Below are 20,413 nucleotides of genomic sequence, written 5' to 3' on the forward strand. Positions count from 1 at the left end.
ATTGGTTTTCATCTTTTGCAACATTGATTCACCAGTAAAACCAGTAAATTGTGGAAAAGTTCTAGTTTAATGTTCAGTAATTGTATATTTTGCTAAGAAAGCTAAGTTTTCATCAGTTTTTTTCTGTTTTGATATATTAACCTTTGAATTTACTCTTCAGATTTACACTTGATGTGTGTTGTTTTTATGAATGTCTACATGATCAGTAAATTGAATGTATGAAAATACCTGATTTTCACTGAAAAATGTAAAATGCAGAAGCCAATGTTATAATAACTGGTGAGAGAGGATAAATGTGGTTAAATTAGTAGCACATTTGCAGCAAAAAATAACAAAATTCATCTGGAGGTTGTCTCAACACATAGTTGTAGGACTTTAAGGGTTTTCTGTAGATTTTAGACATAACGTCCATTAAGTTCATATAGTTGGACCTCAAACAATAACTACTGTTACTGTGGTTTATTTTTTATGCACCTTAGGTAAGATATGCCCCACAATAAAACATGTTATTTACTTGGATTTATTAGAAAAGATGATTGTATTTCACTGTTTCCACATTGTCACCACTAGGGCGGCGCCATCTTGAAATAAGGTAAAGTAGCTGATTGGTTTTCATCTTTTGCAACATTGATTCACCAATAACACCAGTAAAGTGTGGAAAAGTTATCGTTTAAAGTTCAGTTAATGATAATTAACTTTTTCATATTGAACAAAATCTGGAGTTGTCATTATTTATAAGTAATTGCCCTGCCCTCAGAAAGGGAGGCAAGGGGTATTGTTTTTGGTTGGATTTGTTTATTTGTTAACACTTTAGCAGCAAAACTACTGGTTGAATTCATACCAAATTGGGTTTGTATATTGCCAGTGACCCAGAATAGATGTGATTACATTTTGGGAAAAGTAGGTCAAAGTAAATTTTTTTTTTTATTTTTTACACTGTTAGCCTCAGTGTAATTCTTTGCACTGATGGGCCTGATTGGACCATGTGGTGGGCCGGTTTTGGCCCATGGACCGTATGTTTGACACCCCTGATCTACAGGGATGCATTGGTATATATTATCTTTCTGTGTCTTCATATCCATGTAGGTATCTGTTAACCCTGTTTATCTGGTGATTACCTCAGTTCAGTGGTTCTCAATCTTTTTTCTGTTCCGCCCCTCCTTTGGGAGGACGTACAATCTCCAGGCCCCCCTCAACCCCACCGACATTGTAACAGTGGTGCAATTATAACTTTTATTGAAAGAAACATCAATATTGTAACAATACTTTCTGCTTTTCCTTGAATAATTTTGGTTCAAATTAAAAATAACTTAGATTTTTGCTCTAACAATATAAATAAACTCAACCAGACTGCTCCCTCAGACATTTTTCCAAATAAAAATAGGAAATGTGCAATTATCTTACAACTATTACAATAAAATTACTTTTTTTAGAACAACAAACAAATTTTGGTAACAAAGATGAACATTTGAATAATATCAGTGGCAGCAATGAGCCCGTTTCCATTGTACATCTCAGAACATTAAAATGCAAACTGTGCAAAAACAGAAACATTGCACTTTTTTCTTTTCCAGTCCAATCCTTGTCCATTCTCCAAACCTAAACTCTTGGTCTAATCTAGTTACAAATCACCATGACAGTAGATTTGTTTGTTGTACGTCCCTAAAATGAGTCCAGGGTGCTCCAACACCAAAACATTAGTTCCACCTGCTGCATGTTTTAACCTGAAGCGGAAAATAAAAACACCCAGGAGTGATCCCATGCCCCCCCCTTACAAGCCTTCACGCCTCCCCTAGGGGGCCCGCCCCACAGTTTGAGAAACACTGCCTTAGTTGGACCTCTACGGCTGGAGACTACATCTGTTTGACTCATAACATGTTTTATTGCAGTGCCATGCATCGCCTAAGGTACAAAGACAGTAATCCACAGTAATATTGTCCAGTGTTTCAGGTCCACTTTAATGTAAATGAGATGATTCTGAGGACTTAAAGATGCTCTCCACTGAAGAGAAATGACAACAATAATCCTTTTCACTTAAAAAGGAGAGAAAGGTAAGAGAGGCTGTGTGAATATTCAGTATTTTTTTCCACATCCTTGCTTGGTAGAGCTGTCAAATTTCAATTTAAAAACTGCTGCTTTGCATTGCTACATTATTTCCTACTATAATAAAGAAGGCAACCTGAGGTTACAATCAAATTCCAAATGCAGGCAAAATGTTGGAGAGTTTTCAATAAGTGGCTGTTATTTCCTAAATGGAAGGAAAAAAAACAGAAGGGTTTCTTTTCTATTATTTCTCCCCTTTGTTTTGGCGACGTCATCTGAAGGTTGCGCACTGGGAAGGACCTTAATTAAGATTTTTGTGCCCGGGGCTCTGTTTGCAAGCTGTACTACATCAGGAACAAGGGAGCGCCAGATACAGATCATTGGCTACCCATGTCAAGTCATGTGATTTGGAGAAAATATTAACATTTTCACCACTGTGACCCTTTTGACTTGGCAATAAATACATTTTTTTTTCCCCCGCTTGCGAGAGAGAATAATGGAAACATGCATTCGCCGCCTGCCGTAGTGTCACCGCTTTTAATGTTTTAGGTTAACGTGACCTTTAATTTGAAAAATACCGTCGCGCCGTCGCTTCTCGGTGACGTAAATACGCTGTTGATGTTGTTGTTGTTGTGTAAAAGGCAAAGTTCAGGCGGGGTCAGGGTGTCAAAGCGCAGAAAAATAACACCGCTCGCAGATTTATTGATTGGAACAACTTCTTAGTGGAGTATTTGTTCTTTTTTTTTTTTTTTTTTAATATCACATCCTGCTGGTGTTGTTTCCCAGCTGTAAGTTGAGGACGGTGCTTTTTTGTTGCCGATGTGTCTGCCGCAGATAAAAACTGATAAAACATTCACATCCTCCAACTGCAGGTTAATATAGCCATTGATTGACAGCTGGATCATGGTATTGATTGAATCCAGAGTCTTTGTTTTGCCTGTCTCACCCCCTCCTCCTCCTTCCCCTCCTCCTCCTTTTCCTTCTCTTCCTGTTTGTTTGGTTGTGAAATTCAGGTTGGTTATTACATGTAGAGGAGAGAAGGTTATTGCCTGGTGCGAGGGGGCATTGACTTCCACCGTTCACCTTTTGGAGCTGCTCACCTGGTTCTCCTTAGAAACCCGGAGTACACTGTAAAAAAAAAAAAGTGTAATTTAACACAGTTTTCACTGTTTACTTTACAGATTTTTCCTGTATGTTTAAGAAACCAGAAAATATCAATGAAATGATAAAAATAGACTGTGATTTTACATATCAAATGTAAAATGTCATGAAAAAACTGTAACTGTGAATAACCCAAAAATTTCAGTTTTTTAGGAGAATCTTTTTTCACAGAAAAGTACAGTTAAAATACATTTGCAAATGTATCGTAATTTCACACATATTTCTTTTCTATTTATGAGATTAAACTGTTAATTTAAAGTTTAATACTTTAAAAAAAAATAAATAAATAATTAAAACGAGATAAAATTACTGACAGTTAACCCATAAAGAATTATTTGTTCTGTAAGTTTAACTAGACTTGTTTGTTAATTGACAAATATCTTGTGTAATTACAGGAGGTTTCACAACAAAAATGTTGAATAAATGTATTTTTGTGAATGTATAACATGGATAAGCACTGATAAACTGTCCAAATACAGTTTTTATCAGTGGATTGTACAACTTAGTCTCATTGAAAATTATTTATATATATATATTTATAGGTAATTTGATTTGTTTTAATACAGGTAAATATTCTTTATCAAACATTACAAAGGAAAAAGAAAAATGCAAAATGTAATTTAAAGTTAGAGCTATAAACTGTATTTTAATTATGGAAAATTACCATATTTTTATGAGATGGTTATTTTGCAGTATTTTTTGTTGGCACCCCTGCTACCGTTTTTTTTACTGTTTTTTTTTTTTACAGTGTAGATTCACATTTACAGACACAGACTATGAAAAACACCAGCTTTCACTGTTTTTACTGGTAAAATGTAGCTCATTGATGTCATCAAAAGAGTGTTTATTTATTTATTTATTTATTTATTTGCTCACAGATGCTTCTTTGTGTTCTCCGGACATTTGCTTTGACAAAGAGTCAATGCCGTTAGAAATACACCAGTGTAGATTTTAACAACGCTATTAGATTCAATAAGCAGGGGCCAAGTGGAGGAATTAGCCTGTAATTCATCACCAGTATGCTTTCATGGCTGTGAATACAATTTACTCCAACATGATTTTTTTTTTTTTTGTTTTTTACTGTATTGTCTAAAGCTTCTGCAAATACAGGCGTAATGGGATGAGAGGCTGGGGGGAGAAAAAATAAATAAATAAATAAATAGAAAGTGAGTACGTGAGGGAGGGGGCTGGCCTGAGCCTAGAAAAGACTGCTATTAGCTGTTAATTCTGAAACAAATTATGCAATTAGCTCTGGCATCAGGATGTAGGCCATGAGAGAGGACAGCGTAACCTTCATTTGATCTGTTCTGCAGCGAGCCCGGGGAGGGAGAGGGAGACAGAGAGACTCATTTAACAGGAGAATTTCTTATGCCTGAGCAAAAACGCTCACAGTATCCATAAGTGCCACTTTAGCTTCCCTTTGAGTGCTTTCTTTTTCCTATTTATGGGGAGATTTTCATAATGTGTGTGTGTTTTTTTTTCCTTTTTTTTTTTTTTTTTGCTTCTTTTTTTTTTTTGAGAAATACTCATGTCCTTAAAACAAAGAGGTAATTTGTCTGTGCATATGAGATAATATTGTCGAGGGAGCCGTGTGATTTGCTGCCCCTGCTCCACTGTGAAACAGAGGGAAGGTGTTGATTTCAAGGTGTGTGTACGTGCACGCTCGCGGACCTATTTGTAGTGCTTCTCCCTGCGTGTGTGTGCACGTGCACGGGTGTCGATATAAGGTTTCAAACAGTCGCCGAGCTTGTTCGTAGCTCCACTTCAACGCCGGTCCTGGTTCTCGTGGAGGATTGGTCGTTAGGCTAACACAATCAAATTTGTCCACAGTGAGGAAGTCATTAATTCTAAGTGGACGATTCATTTAATGTTGTTAGTAAGCGCACAGCTAAGAGTCCCCCAGCTTTAGCTCTGTGTGTATGTGTGTGAGACTCCAACAACAAAAATCCACTAGACCTCGCTTAGTTTCAACAAAGTTATTTAGTGTCAAAAGTCTAGAGTGGAAGCTGTGTTTGTGCAGAGGAAAACTTCACACAGATGCTTTAGGAAATAGTTTAACCTGATGCAGCCTCTTCAACAACCCCCAAGTGTTTCCTGCATAGCATTTTTACCTTGACATAAATGGAGTAATTAATATAAGATTCATACAGAGAGGAAGTAAGGAAAAATATATATGCATGATTACAATATATACAAGTACCTCTGCATGAATTATGACCAAAAATATCAACTTTGCAAAGACTGTTATTCAGAATTGCTTTATTTACAGGTTATTTACCTTCCCACGCATGTAGACGCCACACACAAACCAGAAAAGAATGATATTAATCCATAAATGTGTTGTTTTTTAGGTTATATTATGTACATAAGCACCATTGTTACCAAGATATATGTTTTAGAAAGAACAGCATGGAAAAAATCTACGAATAAATGAACTTAAAAGCATGAGAAACCTGTGAAAGTAATGAAATAGGTCAAAAATTATATGTATGCAATGCATTATATACAAGTACCTCTGCATGAATTATGACAAAAAACACCAACATTGCAAATATTATTATTTAGAATTGCTTTATTTACAGATTATTTATCTTCCCATGCATGTAGACACCAAACACAGACCAGAAAAGAATGACATAAATCTATAAATGTGATGTTTTTTAGGTTATATTATGTGCATAAACGCCATTGTTACCGAGATACATGTTTTAGAAAGAACAGCATGGAAAAAATCTGCCAATAATTTAACTTAAATGCAGGTGAAACCTGTGAAAGTAATGAAATAGGTCAAATATGATATGTATGCATGCATTATATACAAGTACCTCTGCATGAATTACGATAAAAAAAAATATCAACTTTGCAAAGATTATTATTCAGAATTGCTTTATTTACAGGTTATTTACCTTCCCACACATGTAGACACCACACACAAACCAGAAAAATATGAAACAAATCCATAAATGTGATGTTTTTTAGGTTTTATTATGTGCATAAACGCCATTGTTACCGAGATACATGTTTTAGAAAGAACAGCAAGGAAAAACTCTACGAATAAATGAACTTAAAAGCATAAGAAACCTGTGAAAGTAATGAAATAGGTCAAAAATGATATGTATGCATGCATTATATACAAGTACTTCTGCATGAATTATGACAAAAAACACAAACATTGCAAAGATTGTTATTCAGAATTGCTTTATTTACAGGTTATTTACCTTCCCATGCATGTAGACACCAAACACAGACCAGAAAAGAATGACATAAATCTATAAATGTGATGTTTTTTTTAGGTTGTATTATGTGCATAAACGCCATTGTTAACAAGATATATGTTTTAGAAAGAACAGCAAGACAAAAATCTGCCAATAATTTAACTTAAATGCAGGTGAAACCTGTGAAAGTAATGAAATAGGTCAAAAATGATATGTATGCATGCATTATATACAAGTACTTCTGCATGAATTATGACCAAAATTATCTACATTGCAATGATTATTATTCAGAATTGTTTTAATTACAGATTATTTACCTTCCCACGCATGTAGACACCACACAAAAACCAGACAAAATATGAAACAAATCCATAAATGTGATGTTTTTTAGGTTTTATTATGTGCATAAACACCATTGTTACCGAGATACATGTTTTAGAAAGAACAGCAAAGGAAAAACTATATGAATAAATGAGCTTAAAAGCATAAGAAACCTGTGAAAGCAATGAAATAGGTCAAAAATTATATGTATGCATGCATTATATACAAGTACCTCTGCATGAATTATGATTAAAAAAATATCAACATTGCAAAGATTACTATTCAGAATTGCTTTTACAGGTTATTTACCTTCCTACACATGTACACACCACACACAAACCAGGAAAGAATGAAACAAATCCATAAATGTGATGTTTTTCAGGTTATATTATGTGCATAAACACCATTGTTACTGAGATATATGTTTTAGAAAGAAGAGCAAAGGAAAAAATCTACGAATAAATGAACTTAAAAGCATGAGAAACCTGTGAAAGTAATGAAATAGGTCAAAAATGATATGTATTCATGCATTACATACAAGTACCTCTGCATGAATTATGATTAAAAAAATCTCAACATTGCAAAGATTATTATTCAGAATTGCTTTATTTACAGATTATTTACCTTCCCATGCATGTAGACGCCACACACAAACCAGAAAAGAATGACGTAAATCTATAAATGTGATGTTTTTTAGGTTGTATTATGTGCGTAAGCGCCATTATTAACAAGATGTAGGTTTTAGAAAGAACAGCAAGGGAAAAAAAATCTACAAATAATTGAACTTAAATGCAGGAGAAACCTGTCAAAGTAATGAAATAGGTCAAAAATGATATGTATGCATGCATTACATACAAGTACTTCTGCATGAATTATGACCAAAAATGCCAACATTGCGAAGATTATTATTCAGAATTACTTAATTTACAGGTCATTTGCCTTCCCACACATGTAGACATGATAGACAACCCAGAAAAAAAATGACATAAATCCATAAATGTGATGTTTTTTAGGCTATATTATGTGTGTAAGTGCCATTGTTAACAAGATATATGTTTTAGAAAGAACAGCGAGGAAAAAAAATATACGAATAAATGAACTTAAATGCATGCATGCATTATAATTTAAATACCTCTGCATGAATTATGAAAAAAAAAAAAAAATCTAAATATTGTTATTCAGAATTGCACTGCATTTTGGTTTTATGCAAAACACAGTTGTATTTACAAGTTATTTGACTGCTCGTGCATGTAGACACCACACAGAGAAGTGAGAAAGGACATAAATATAGAAATATGATGTTTTTTTAGGTTATGTTATGTGCATTAGCTCCATTATTAAAGAACAAGCGGCCTTAAACGCATATGAAACCTTGTGACAGTGAAGAGGTAAGTCAGAATTCACAAGCATGCATTAAATACGAATGCATGAATAATGAGAAAAAAACATCAAAATTAGGTATTGTTATGCAGAATCGCTCTTCATTTTGGTTTTCTGCTAAATTTAGTTTTATTTACGAATTATTTAACTGCTCACGCATGTAGACGCCACACATAAGGAGGTGAAAAAGGACATAAATGCACAAATATGAGGATTTTTCAGGTTACATTATATGCATGACAAAAGGCATATTTTAGAAACAACAGAGAAATAAAAACTATTAACAACCAAAACCGTAAATATGAGAATATATCCACAGCTGATGAAAAACTGATGTAATAATTTGTGTCGTGTAAGTTATAGACATGCTATATTAGTCCACAGTCGTCATTTTTATTGGTATGAAGACTAAATTACTGTAAATTTATGAAACACTGTTGATAAAGTTTGCATTTCCATGGATCTACTGATACATGTGGTGTACAGAACTTTGTATTGATGAAGTAAAACAAAAAGGAGGTACTGTATAGCAGGGGTGTCAAACTCCACATTTATCCCAATTCAATCTCAAGCAGGTCAAACCATTCAAATAGAAGCATAATAACTTATAAGTAATGATAACTTCAATTTTCTCCTTTTTTTAGTGCAATAAAAACATGAAATTATGAAAATATTTACATTTACCAACTATCTTTTCACAAAAAAAATGTGAATAACCAGCAAAAATGAAATTCCTTCAGAAAAATAAGTGCAGTTTCTACATTCAAGGTTCAAGGTTACTTTACGTATACCTGTGGGTAGATCTGTTTTGCAGAAAAAATGATTGCATTCTGCATTTCATTATAAAACACTCATTGAAGCTGACAGGCAGGTGCTTGGTCGAGTGTCAAGAAGAAAAAAAAGTGCTCAGTGTTCTGCTGTAAGTAAAAATAAATAAATACATTTAAAAAAAGAATAAGATCAAGATGAATAAAAACAAAACTCTGGGGGAAAAAAAAAGGATAAGACCATAAAATTTTATAATAATTAAAAATAAATAAATAAATAAATAACCCTAAGCGCAGCAGTGGCCATTTTTGTGAAACACTCTGTCTTGCATAATTAGTTCAATTCCCAAAATGTACCTGTGAGAGGATAAAAAGATATTAAAAAAAACAAATAAAAATAGTAGCGCATAATTTTTGTGTCCTTTTTATCGTGTTACATGCGGATTTTTGTATACAAATAATATATTTTATTTAAAAAAAGTGTTATCTGAAAAATAGTTTCTCTTTTATCTCTGTAAATAGACCCAAAGTGCTCCCAAACCTGCTTTATCACATTCGTCTACATCTGGTTTGAATTTTTAGCTCCTCTGTCCTGCTTTTAGGGACCAGTTTCGTAGAAGCACCCATCTACATAATCAGCACATTAGATATAGGAAAATACCAGATTTTCACTTAAAAATATAAAATACAGAGGATAATATTAGAGTAAATGGTGAAAAATTAGTTAAACTGCCACAAAAATAACACTGGGTCTTTATGACTTAACCCTACAACGCCAAACATATCATATTTGATACATGAGTTTTGAAGCCCTCTACATGATCAGTGTGATTTTTTTTTTCTTGAAAAGCCTGATGTATACAATTAGATACATGCAATACACAGATAATCCACCAGGGGGAGGAATTCATTCACTAGAGGCCTTTCCAGTGACACTACAAGACTGTCATTAATGAGGAAGGAGGCAGAACTTTGACTTTTTTTTTTTTTTTACTTTATTGCCATTATGAGCAAAAGGCAGGTAATGAACAGTACACAACAAGACTGCCTTGAAAGTAGCTTTCACCTTACATAAATGTATGTATGAGATTTCATCATACAATAAGAGGGAAAAAAGGGAAAAACAGCCTTTCATGTGTATATGTTCCATTCTTGTAAAAGTACATTCCTCTGGATTACAGTGTGAAGATAAATGTACATTCCCATTATATATATATATATATATATATATATATATATATATATATATATATATATATATATATATATATATATATATATTTATACATTGTCCATGAACTTTGCCAATTTTGAAAAGGAATTACCAATTTGTTAGACATGTTTGTGTTATGTTTTTGTTTGTTCAAAAATAATAATATTTCAGCATTGAAACCTAATGTATCAAATAAGATACAAATTGAAAGTCGTACATGGAAATGCATTCATTCATTCATTCATTTGTTTGTTTATTTCAAGCATTTACAGAATACATGCAAATTCGAAATTCCAAAAATCATTCATCTATACTCGAAAAGGAGTGGGAAGAAGAAAAACTTATTTAATCCTACCCCTATTCTCATCATCAAATAACTTAACATAATAACATTTTAAATACTCACTCCTGTCCTTTGACTTCAAGCCAGAACGATGAACAAAATAGGCCTGTACCAAATTAGAATGAACTCATTTGACAGTATTTACATTGTATAACCAAAATGTGTGTGAAAAATAGAAACTAAGTACATTCCTGGTGGTGTTGGCACGAGTAACAGTTAAACAGTCCACTTACATGATAACACTGGTCTACAGTTGTTTAGAAATGATTTTCTTCAGACATTAAATGTGCTAAATGTTACGTATTTTAATAAGATTAATTGGAAAATAAATGACAAAAGTGCCAGTTTGCTTTCTTCCACTAAATAGAACCTGTAAAGTGAATGTATTCTAATGTGCAGACAGTGTTTTGAAGTAGATCTTGTAGCTCTGAGACAAATATTCCTTTTGAGTCAAACCCATTCTCTCGTTAATTCTTGAATTTCACATTTTGACCCAAGACTGTATCTTGGAAAGTTCAGCCAACCAGCATTTTTGACTTGATTTTTCTTTATCAGTGACTCTCATGTGGTAAAATTTCCTTACTTTTATTCTGGAAGCATTTTCCTTGTAGACCAGTGTAATAATTACATACCAACAATGGTAAAAACAAAAAAATACAATACCACGAGTGGTAAAGAACAGCAATAATTACATACCAACAATAGTAAGAAAAAAACAAAACAAAAAAACTACCAATAAATAAATAAATAATATTTGAAAACAGTTTTTTGGGGTTGTTCAGAAGGACCAATAAAAGCTCTCGTTTCAAAGAACTGGAATTTTCTGTTAATGATTGAATGGTTCAGTGTAATTTTTGCATGCTTCGGGCCGAATCGGGACCTTCAGAGGGTCGGTTTTGGTCCACGGGCCGCATGTTTGACACCTGTATAGTCACCATCCACTCACATATAAAAGGTCTATAAATTAAACTGAAGCCTCTTTTACAACTGAAATGTTCAACTTAAGCTTCTGCCTGTCTTTTTTTTTTTTTTTTGCAATAAAATAATGTCTATAAAAAGCTCCCGTTGCCAAGGTAACCAAAACAAAAACCAGCCTTTTTAACCATGCATTAAACACGGAAGCCAATTTTTTTTGTTATCTGTTTTCCAAAATTAGCGTAGAACCAGTTTATTGTGTCTGGGTCCATTTCTAAGAGCCTCGCCTGACACAGGTTTTGGGTAATGATTTGGGATGTTATCAGTGCAGAGCAGAAAAGTAAACAGCACCGCTATCTCCAAAAGGTTAGCCATATGTTAAATCAGTGGCAGGGGAGAGGAGGGAAAACAGCTGCTTCCCCCACCGCTATCTGACAGCTCTACACACACACACACACACACACACACACACACCTGCACAGTCGATGCACACTGCCACCGCTGCAATAATATTGATTATTCTTTGTGCATATGCGTTAAAGGAAATCAAACAAATCCTTAAAAAGTAGCGCAGACTCCGATCGATCACGCTGCACCAAACCTCTCCTTTTTGCAGCTTTTACAACCAAGCAAATAGACGGGCTTTTAAATTCAGCTGTGGCGGAGGTTTGTGCAGTGACCGTGGACTCTGCATGCAAAAAAAATAAATATATAAAAAAAAAAAAAAAGATGGCAGACACACATGTGGGCGAGACATCTGGAAAGCTGAGCAGACCAGTGATCAAAATCAAGCCAATGTGTAAACAAAACAAGGCTGCTCTGCAGTATTAGCTGGCCAGCTGTCAGGATGAAACTTGTATAAATTAGTCTCTTTTCATTTCTTTATTTATTTCTAAGACAATGAAGGATATATTAACAAACAGACAGTACATTTAATAGCCTCTTTTGTACGGCTTTGCATACTTTTTAATGCACCGACAATACATCTCACACAGACGTGAATGAGTGACACTTATAATTGCTGTGATGCTACGTTTATGTATAATCATACCGTTATCATGGAATAGACTTTCACGTCCGACGTTTTCACAGATGATTATCTAATTGGCGTACAATTTCACACAGTGGAAAGCTCAAAGACTCCTATTATGCACCACTGCTTAATTAAAGTCACTTTTCGTGCGTACAGGAAATCCTGTCACAAAGCCCCTTTTTTTCACAATTCCTACACACGCTTGTCTGGTGCATAATTGTATTATGGACCGTATTACATTGTCCCGCTTTAATTCACAGCCCGCGGCAGACAAATTGTAAAACAAAGACACGAGCGTATGTGGGATTCACTGGTTTCTCAGTGTGGTTTTGTGAGAGCGCAGACTCGATGATTATTCCCTCGACAGACTGAATAAAGTCAGGATGAAGATGGGCTTCAGTTTTACCGCTGAGGGTTCCACTGTAAGACCGGATAAGTTAAGTTTGCGTAAAAAATTCGAGAAAACCGGTTGCCTTAAAAAAAATTTAAGTAATGAGTAATGAAAACTTGAGTGTATTAAACTTAAATACTTGATTGGAATGGAATTGCTATTTTAAGTACTACACACTAAAGGCCAAGTTGATTTAACCCTTTCATGCACGAATTACGAGAACCTTAATCAAAATTTTTTCCTGAGTGTTTTTATTCCTCTTTAGGCATGAAAAAAACAATGTGATAGAAAATTTTCCTCTGAAAAATAAATAAATAAAATAAAAACAATTTAGAAAAATAAAAATACATTTAAAAAAAAAGTAATAATGACAAAAAAATTCTTATGAACCTATTTTTCATGAAGTTGCAAAAATATCCACTCAGCTGGACACCACACGTTTAATTTTTGACACACAGAAACATGTGTTTACCGATAAATTGTGTGAAAACTGTGGGGAAGGCTTGTGATTCTGGGGGTTTATCCTCAGGAGAGATCTACATAATGTTACCAATTCATGTCAGAAAACATATGTTGTGTCTTAAAACTTTAATAAAGATATGTGTAAAAAAAAAAAAACAGCGAAAAGAACAACAAAATCCATGAATATACAAGAGAACAGCTGTAGAATAGCTGTCCACTGTAGTGACCACTATGCATGAAAGGGTTAACTTAAAATTTGTTGCAATGTCAATTGTTTTGTATAATCATTAGACTTAATATCATCAGTTCAATGTACTCAGTGTTAAATGTAAATGTCCACAGACTCCACATTCCACAGTGGATGTGGACAATTTTGGGCCAGATACAAGATATTGCTAGAAGCTATGGGTGTATGTTGAGCTGCATTATGTAATAAATTCCCATTATGTAATAAAAGTTAAAAATGTAATAAGAATGTCGCGTCATCTTGTAATAAAGCCGCATCATGTAATAAACTGACGCATTTTATAATAAACTACCTCAATGCATTATGTAGTAATATTTTTCACATTATGTAGTAAGTTATTAGAATTTGAGAAATTTATTACAAAATGCACTTTACACATTTTTATTTTCAGGAAAATTTAATAACACGGTTCATTACATAATAACGACACTCAAGTAGATGTTTTTGCCCTCTTTAATTGAAGTAGCCCTGCAGATTAGTAGTTGTAGTAGTGGTAATGATAGCTTACCTATTAGCATTACATTCACAGTTAGTACACACACTCCTCCAACATGCACACACAAAGTAGAGAATGCTGATGTTGAACAATAAATGGATTTATTTCTATACAGAACCTTTTCAAGGCAAATTAAAATATTTTGATCAATATAAGGTGTCCATACCAGCTGAAAAAAAAAAAAAAAAAACTAATGAAAAGTGTTTTTAACAATGTAAATAACATTTCTGGATATAAAAAAAGAGCTAAACCGTCACACCTTTGGAACATACATAATGAACCATGATATTACATTTTTTTTAAATAAAAATGTGTCGAGGGCATTTTGTAATAAATTTCTCAAATTCTAATAACTTACTGCATAATGTGAAAAAAATTACTATATAATGCGTTGACGTAGTTTATTACAAAATGCGTCAGTTTATTACATAATGTGGCTTTATTACAAGATGACTTGACATTCTTATTATATTTTGAACTTTTATTACATAATGGATAATGCGGCTCAACAGTGTATCAAATTGGAGGCGAATCGGAGTCGTTTAGAATTTTTTATGAATTTTCGAAAATTGCTCAATGATGAGAGACAGGAAAATTTGAGATTTTCTGACCTTGCTGTGACCTTGAACTTTGGCCTATTAATGGGTTGGTCCCAGGGCCTAGTTTTCCCGTAAAGTTGCTAACTAACAAACAAACAAACACGCAAACAAACAAACATAAAGCAAAGTGATCACAATACCTCCTGGTGGAAGTAAAAAAAAGGTAGTAGAGGTTCTTAAACTTTCTCTCAGGATTAAAAAAAATCAACTTTTAACTTCACATTTTACAGTGATGATTTTCTTCTGCTTTTCTGCCAAATATTCACATTAAAACTGAAAATTCGTAAAATCACAAGCATAAAACTACACAAACGGCTCTCAACACTGATTACTGATTAGGTCGTTTGGAAATCTGACAAAAGAAAGCATTCCAAAAAGAATATATGCACATGTAACCTCTTGTAATCACCAGTATGGTGATTATTTATGATGGTTGACACCTGAATTCTCCTAAAAATGTGGAGAATTAAAGGAGCTTTTTACAGAAGTTTTACAGAAGTATCTGCTGTTATTGCAGCAAAGACAAGAAGTTTCCAAGTGGAAAACTTACTATGGCTTGATATTTGTGTCAATGTTAATATTTTATGGCAGATTTTAATGTTAACCCAAAATTTTTTAAAAAATGTAATAAAAAAAAAAAAAAAAAAATCATCCAGAAAACAGATTCTATCTCTTTGTTTCTTCTTTACAGTCAGAACATGACAAATACTTAACAAACAGCTGAATATTTCACAAATAAATCATTCAAAACTATTGACCATTGAAATATCTATGTGTAAAAACATTTTCTTTTAACCCTTAAAGACCTTAGAACTATTACCACATATTTTTTCCTCCTACATTTAGCCTTTAAGTGATTTACCATCATTTATTCGAATATAAAAACTCTATAGTTTGCATTTTTCTGGGAAAATCAGGTATTTTCCTATAATTGTTTTACTAATCATGTAGGTGTTCGTAAGAGCTCAGAGTAAATTCAAAGGTTATTATATCAGAACAAAGAAAACTGAAGGTCAAGCAGCTGCTATTGAGCATTCAGTATAATGTACGTTTGTGGACAATTATTCTATCCCTTTGAGACCCAGCAGTGCATTTTTTCCCTTTCCACTGTAAAGGGCATTCCATAAAAAGAAAAATAAATAAATACAAGATAAATAAATAAATAAATAAAATGTGTCTGAACAAAGTGTTGCATTCATTGCCATTTCCAATCAACACATTTATTTAATGTAAAAAAAAAAAAAGTGAAAATTAGGTGTTTTCCTGTAACTATTTTTAAATTCAAAGATTATTATATCAAAAAAAGCAGGAGAACATTGAAAAGGAGCCTTCAATATAATGTATATCCTCTTGAGACCCAGTAATGCATTTTATCCCCTGTAGGGAGCAAGAGTTTTACAACTTTACTTCCAAAAAAAGGAAAAATCTGGTGTTTTCCTGTAACTATTTTTGTTTAATTCAAATGTTATTATATCAAAACAGAGAAAACTGAAGAAGAAGAAGCAGCAGAACATTGAAAAGGAGCCTTCAATATAATATATATCCTCTTGAGACCCAGCAATGCATATTTATCCCCTGTAGGGAACATTACTTACCAAAAAAAAGAAAAGAAAAGAAAAATCAGTTGTTTTCCTGTAACTATTTTTAAATTCAAAGGTTATTATATCAAAACAAAGAAAACTGAAGAAACAGCAGCTGAACATTGAAAAGGAGCCTTCAACATAATGTACAGTATATCCTCTTGAGACCCAGCAATGCATTTTATCCCCTGTAGGGAACAAGAGTTTTCCAACATTACTTCCAAAAAACAAAACAAAACAAAACAAAAAAAAAAAAAAAAAAAGAAAAATCTGGTGTTTTCCTGTAACTATTTTTAAATTCAAAGGTTATTATATCAAAACAGAGAAAGCTGAAGAAAAAGCAGCTGAACATTGAAAAGGAGCCTTCAATATAATGTATATCCTCTTGAGACCCAGCAATGCATTTTTTATCCCCTGTAGGGAACAAGAGTTTTCCAACTTTACTTACAAAAGAAAAAAACAAAACTGTCCACTGTAAAGGACATTCCATAAAAAAAAGTATCTGGGAAAAAAAAAAAAAAAACTGTTGTGGTATTTGTCCTTTTTGCTTTCCTTTAGTAAGACTACATTCTCTCCACCACATGTACCAGTAGATTCATAGATCTGTCATAATATTGATATCACTGTTAACCCTTTATCGGGCAAGTGACTATTTTTAGTAATTTCCACATACATTACAAGACAGAGACATTAACAGTTCCAGTGAGGACAGTGAGTCAACAATCTCAGGTCCAATGTGGTCTCCAGGGTCTGGAAGGTCCACCTCTGCATGAACAGTGACTGTACCTGCTTTGTTAGGTACCATGAAGTAATGGTACTAATGTAAGGAATGATGTTCAAAGGGAGAATGTGTACAGTCATGGAAAAAAATTATTATTCCACCCTTTTTTTCTTCAATTTCTTGTTCGTTTTAATGCCTGGTACAGCTGAAGGTACATTTGTTTGGACAAATATAATGATAACAACAAAAATAGCTCATGATTGTCTTCCAACGTGTTCTTTTGTTGGAAGCGCCAAGAAAAAGTCTGAATTCTTTTAGGTCTCATTTTTATAATTTTATTATTTACTTGATCTGATCACAAACAAACTACAACTCAGCTGAGGATCCACACCCCAACCAGGGAAATGGATCCAGACACTCCAGTCCACATCACTTTTATCATCCTTGTAAGATGATCTTCAAACTATGGGCTGACTCCCTTGTGCTAGGTGGGCTGGGTCACAGAAAATAGACTGGTGTCATCTGACTCTAAAGTCAAGCAGATGTGATACCTCAACTCTATGTAAAACCCCATATTGACAGTGTTTTCCTCTTATCTCTTGTTGTTTACGATCGTCTGTGAGCATGTGTATTTAAAAGTGTGCCTAAGGTAAAACCTAAGTCCTTGGATCATAATTTTTTCAGTTTAGTATGTGACCAAGAAGTGACCAATCCTAAGAACTTCAACACTAACCAGTGACACAAAGAAATCTTAACTAATACAGACTAATATGTGATTGAAATTAAGAATTCAATTATCTAAGTTAAAATATTATTTCAGTAGTTTAATTTCAGAGCTGATATCTATCCATTTTCCATGGTTTTCTTGATAATAACCAAAATCACTTCAGTTTTTATGTCAATAGCTATGGCATTGCACTGACAAAAACAGTGCTTTTAGGCATTCCCTGTTTTCTTTTCTGTCTGTTTTAGTCACATGATGCACACAGGAGTTAGGACTTCACTGCATAACCATTGTTTTTGATGACTTTTGATGGTGTAAGAATTTTTTCCGCAACTGCATGTGGACAGGTGTCTGGATCAGCACTTATGTTGTAATGTTCTAAAAGTGATGTTCTAATGTTATAAAATACATGTTCCTTTCACATTACATGTGTTTTTCTTGTATTTTTATTTCCTCCACCAAGGAATGGCGGAGGTTATGTTTTCATCGGGGTTTTTCTGTTTGGTTGTTTGTTTGTTTGTTAGCAAGATAACTCAAAAAATTATGGACAGATTTTGATGACATTTTCAGGAAATGTTGATAGTGGCACAAGGAACAAACGACTAAATTTTGATGGCGATCCGGGGGGGGGGGGTGTCTGCACTCTCCTAGCGCTTTTCTAGTTTATATTTACTTCTTGTTTTTTTTTTTTTGTTTTTTTTTTTAATACTTATGGGTAAGGAACCAAATTTGGTAACTTCATTGGCCTTGATTTTCCACATTACATTAAAACAAATTGAAAAATTTCACAAAAGTAACTAGAAAAGCACTCGGAGAGCGCAGACCTCCACCAAAGCAGATCAATCGTGACCCCCACCACCACCACCACCAATCACCACCAAAATTTAATCATTTGTTTCTTGTGCCAGTATCAACATTTCCTGAAATTTTCATCCAAATCTGTCCATAACTTTTTGAGTTATCTTGCACACGGACAAACAGGCAAGCCAACGCCTGCAAAAACAACATCCTTAGTGGAGGTAAAAAAAAGTCTTGTTAGGTCCTCCAATAACTCACTAAGATTGAAACATTGAATTCAAGAGTATTTCTGTGAGTCAACTATAAAGGGTTCATATTTCCAATCCAACTTTATTTGTAAAGCACTTTAAAACAACCACAGTGGACCAAAGTGCTGTAGAGAAAAATAACTAAAAACCAAAATAACAGAGTAAAATCCAAGAATAGATTAAAAGACACAGAACAACTGTAAAAATAAAATTAAAACACAATTAAATAAATAAAAATACAGAAGAATATACAGGGTGGGGAAGCAAAATTTACAATGAACATTTAGTTGTTTTCTCTCAGCAGGCACTACGTCAATTGTTTTGAAACCAAACGTATATTGATGTCATAATCATACCTAACACTATTATCCATACCTTTTCAGAAACTTTTGCCCATATGAGTAATCAGGAAAGCAAACGTCAAAGAGTGTGTGATTTGCTGAATGCACTCGTCACACCAAAGGAGATTTCAAAAATAGTTGGAGTGTCCATAAAGACTGTTTATAATGGAAAGAAGGAAATGACTATGAGCAAAATTATTACAAGAAAGTCTGGAAGATACTATTAAAGAAGAATGGGAGAAGTTGTCACCCGAATATTTGAGGAACACTTGCGCAAGTTTCAGGAAGCGTGTGAAGGCAGTTATTGAGAAAGAAGGAGGACACATAGAAGAAAAACATTTTCTATTATGTACATTTTCTTGTGGCAAATAAATTCTCATGACTTTCAATAAACTAATTGGTCATACACTGTCTTTCAATCCCTGCCTCAAAATATTGTAAATTTTGCTTCCCCACCCTGTATAAAACATAAAAGAATAAAACACAAGAATAGATTTAAACATACAAAGCTGTACGATTGTACGATACTTGTTCAAGTGGTGGAAGTCTGGACCACAAAAATAAGTTAATAATAATAATAATAATAATAATAATAATAATAATAATAATCCTTCCGGAAAACAGACTCCATCTCTTGGCCAATTATCAGATCTAGTCTACAACACTCCAGCGAGCGGCAGATAATGTAACAGCTTTGCCACTGTACGCCTGCTCCATCACTGCTGCTGACACCATCCACAGCAAAAATCACATCTGGCACCTCCACATTCACCACTTAGCTAAATTACATTACTTCTAGCCTAGCGCCTCTAACAAGGTGCTCCGTGCATCTCGCTTACTGGGGTAGAGGGAAAAAAAAAAAAAAAAAAAAAAAGAAGTGAACATGGAAAGAGACAAAGAAATGCAGCAGCTAACACGGTGTTAACAATTGCTCAGTGAGTTCCTCTGCTTCCCATTACACACACTTTGCACCTTTTAACCTTGTTAGCGGGCCACTGCAGCACGCCGCCCCAGAATGCTTGTTCCGTAATTAAGGGTGGCTCAGGTGCTAGATTTATGGAGATTCGCGAGCCTGTGATTAAAATTGAAATTTAATTCTGGTAATCTGACGGAGGTGAGGGAAGAGGAATACTGTCTGCAGAACGGAAAGGAAAGGAAGGACGGTTTGGGTGGTTGGCGAGCCGCATATCAGTGGGAGATACTTCACACAGGCTGTTCAAACATGGACTTAAAACAGGCTTATCTCCCAAAAGGTTAATGAGGAGCGGCTGGCTGCCTGTTACAAACGCACAACAGAGGTCTCATCTTCCACTGCACGGCTGCATGTCAGTCACAGAAACACACACACACATATGTACACACACCGCCCGGATAAGCTGCAGGCATCACAAGCCCGCAGCCTCACTGATAGAATT

At 34.1% G+C, this 20,413-nt stretch overlaps 1 protein-coding gene and 1 long non-coding RNA gene across 2 annotated transcripts in view; one reads left to right on the forward strand and one right to left on the reverse strand.

Moving 5' to 3' along the window:
* The window catches only part of adarb2 (adenosine deaminase RNA specific B2 (inactive)), a 475,247-nt gene that overhangs the window by 227,904 nt on the left and 226,930 nt on the right, over nucleotides 1-20,413 (forward strand). The gene's annotated exons all lie outside the window — the stretch shown is intronic.
* Nucleotides 1,765-17,901, reverse strand: LOC115411631 (uncharacterized). Its single transcript, XR_003934246.1, has 3 exons — nucleotides 17,887-17,901; nucleotides 17,160-17,164; nucleotides 1,765-1,838 (listed from the first exon to the last, which is right to left on the reverse strand). It is a non-coding gene; the product is annotated as an uncharacterized LOC115411631 (long non-coding RNA).

The sequence above is a fragment of the Sphaeramia orbicularis genome, chromosome 20 (genome assembly GCF_902148855.1).
Source record: "Sphaeramia orbicularis chromosome 20, fSphaOr1.1, whole genome shotgun sequence".
Taxonomy (NCBI): Eukaryota; Metazoa; Chordata; class Actinopteri; order Kurtiformes; family Apogonidae; genus Sphaeramia; species Sphaeramia orbicularis.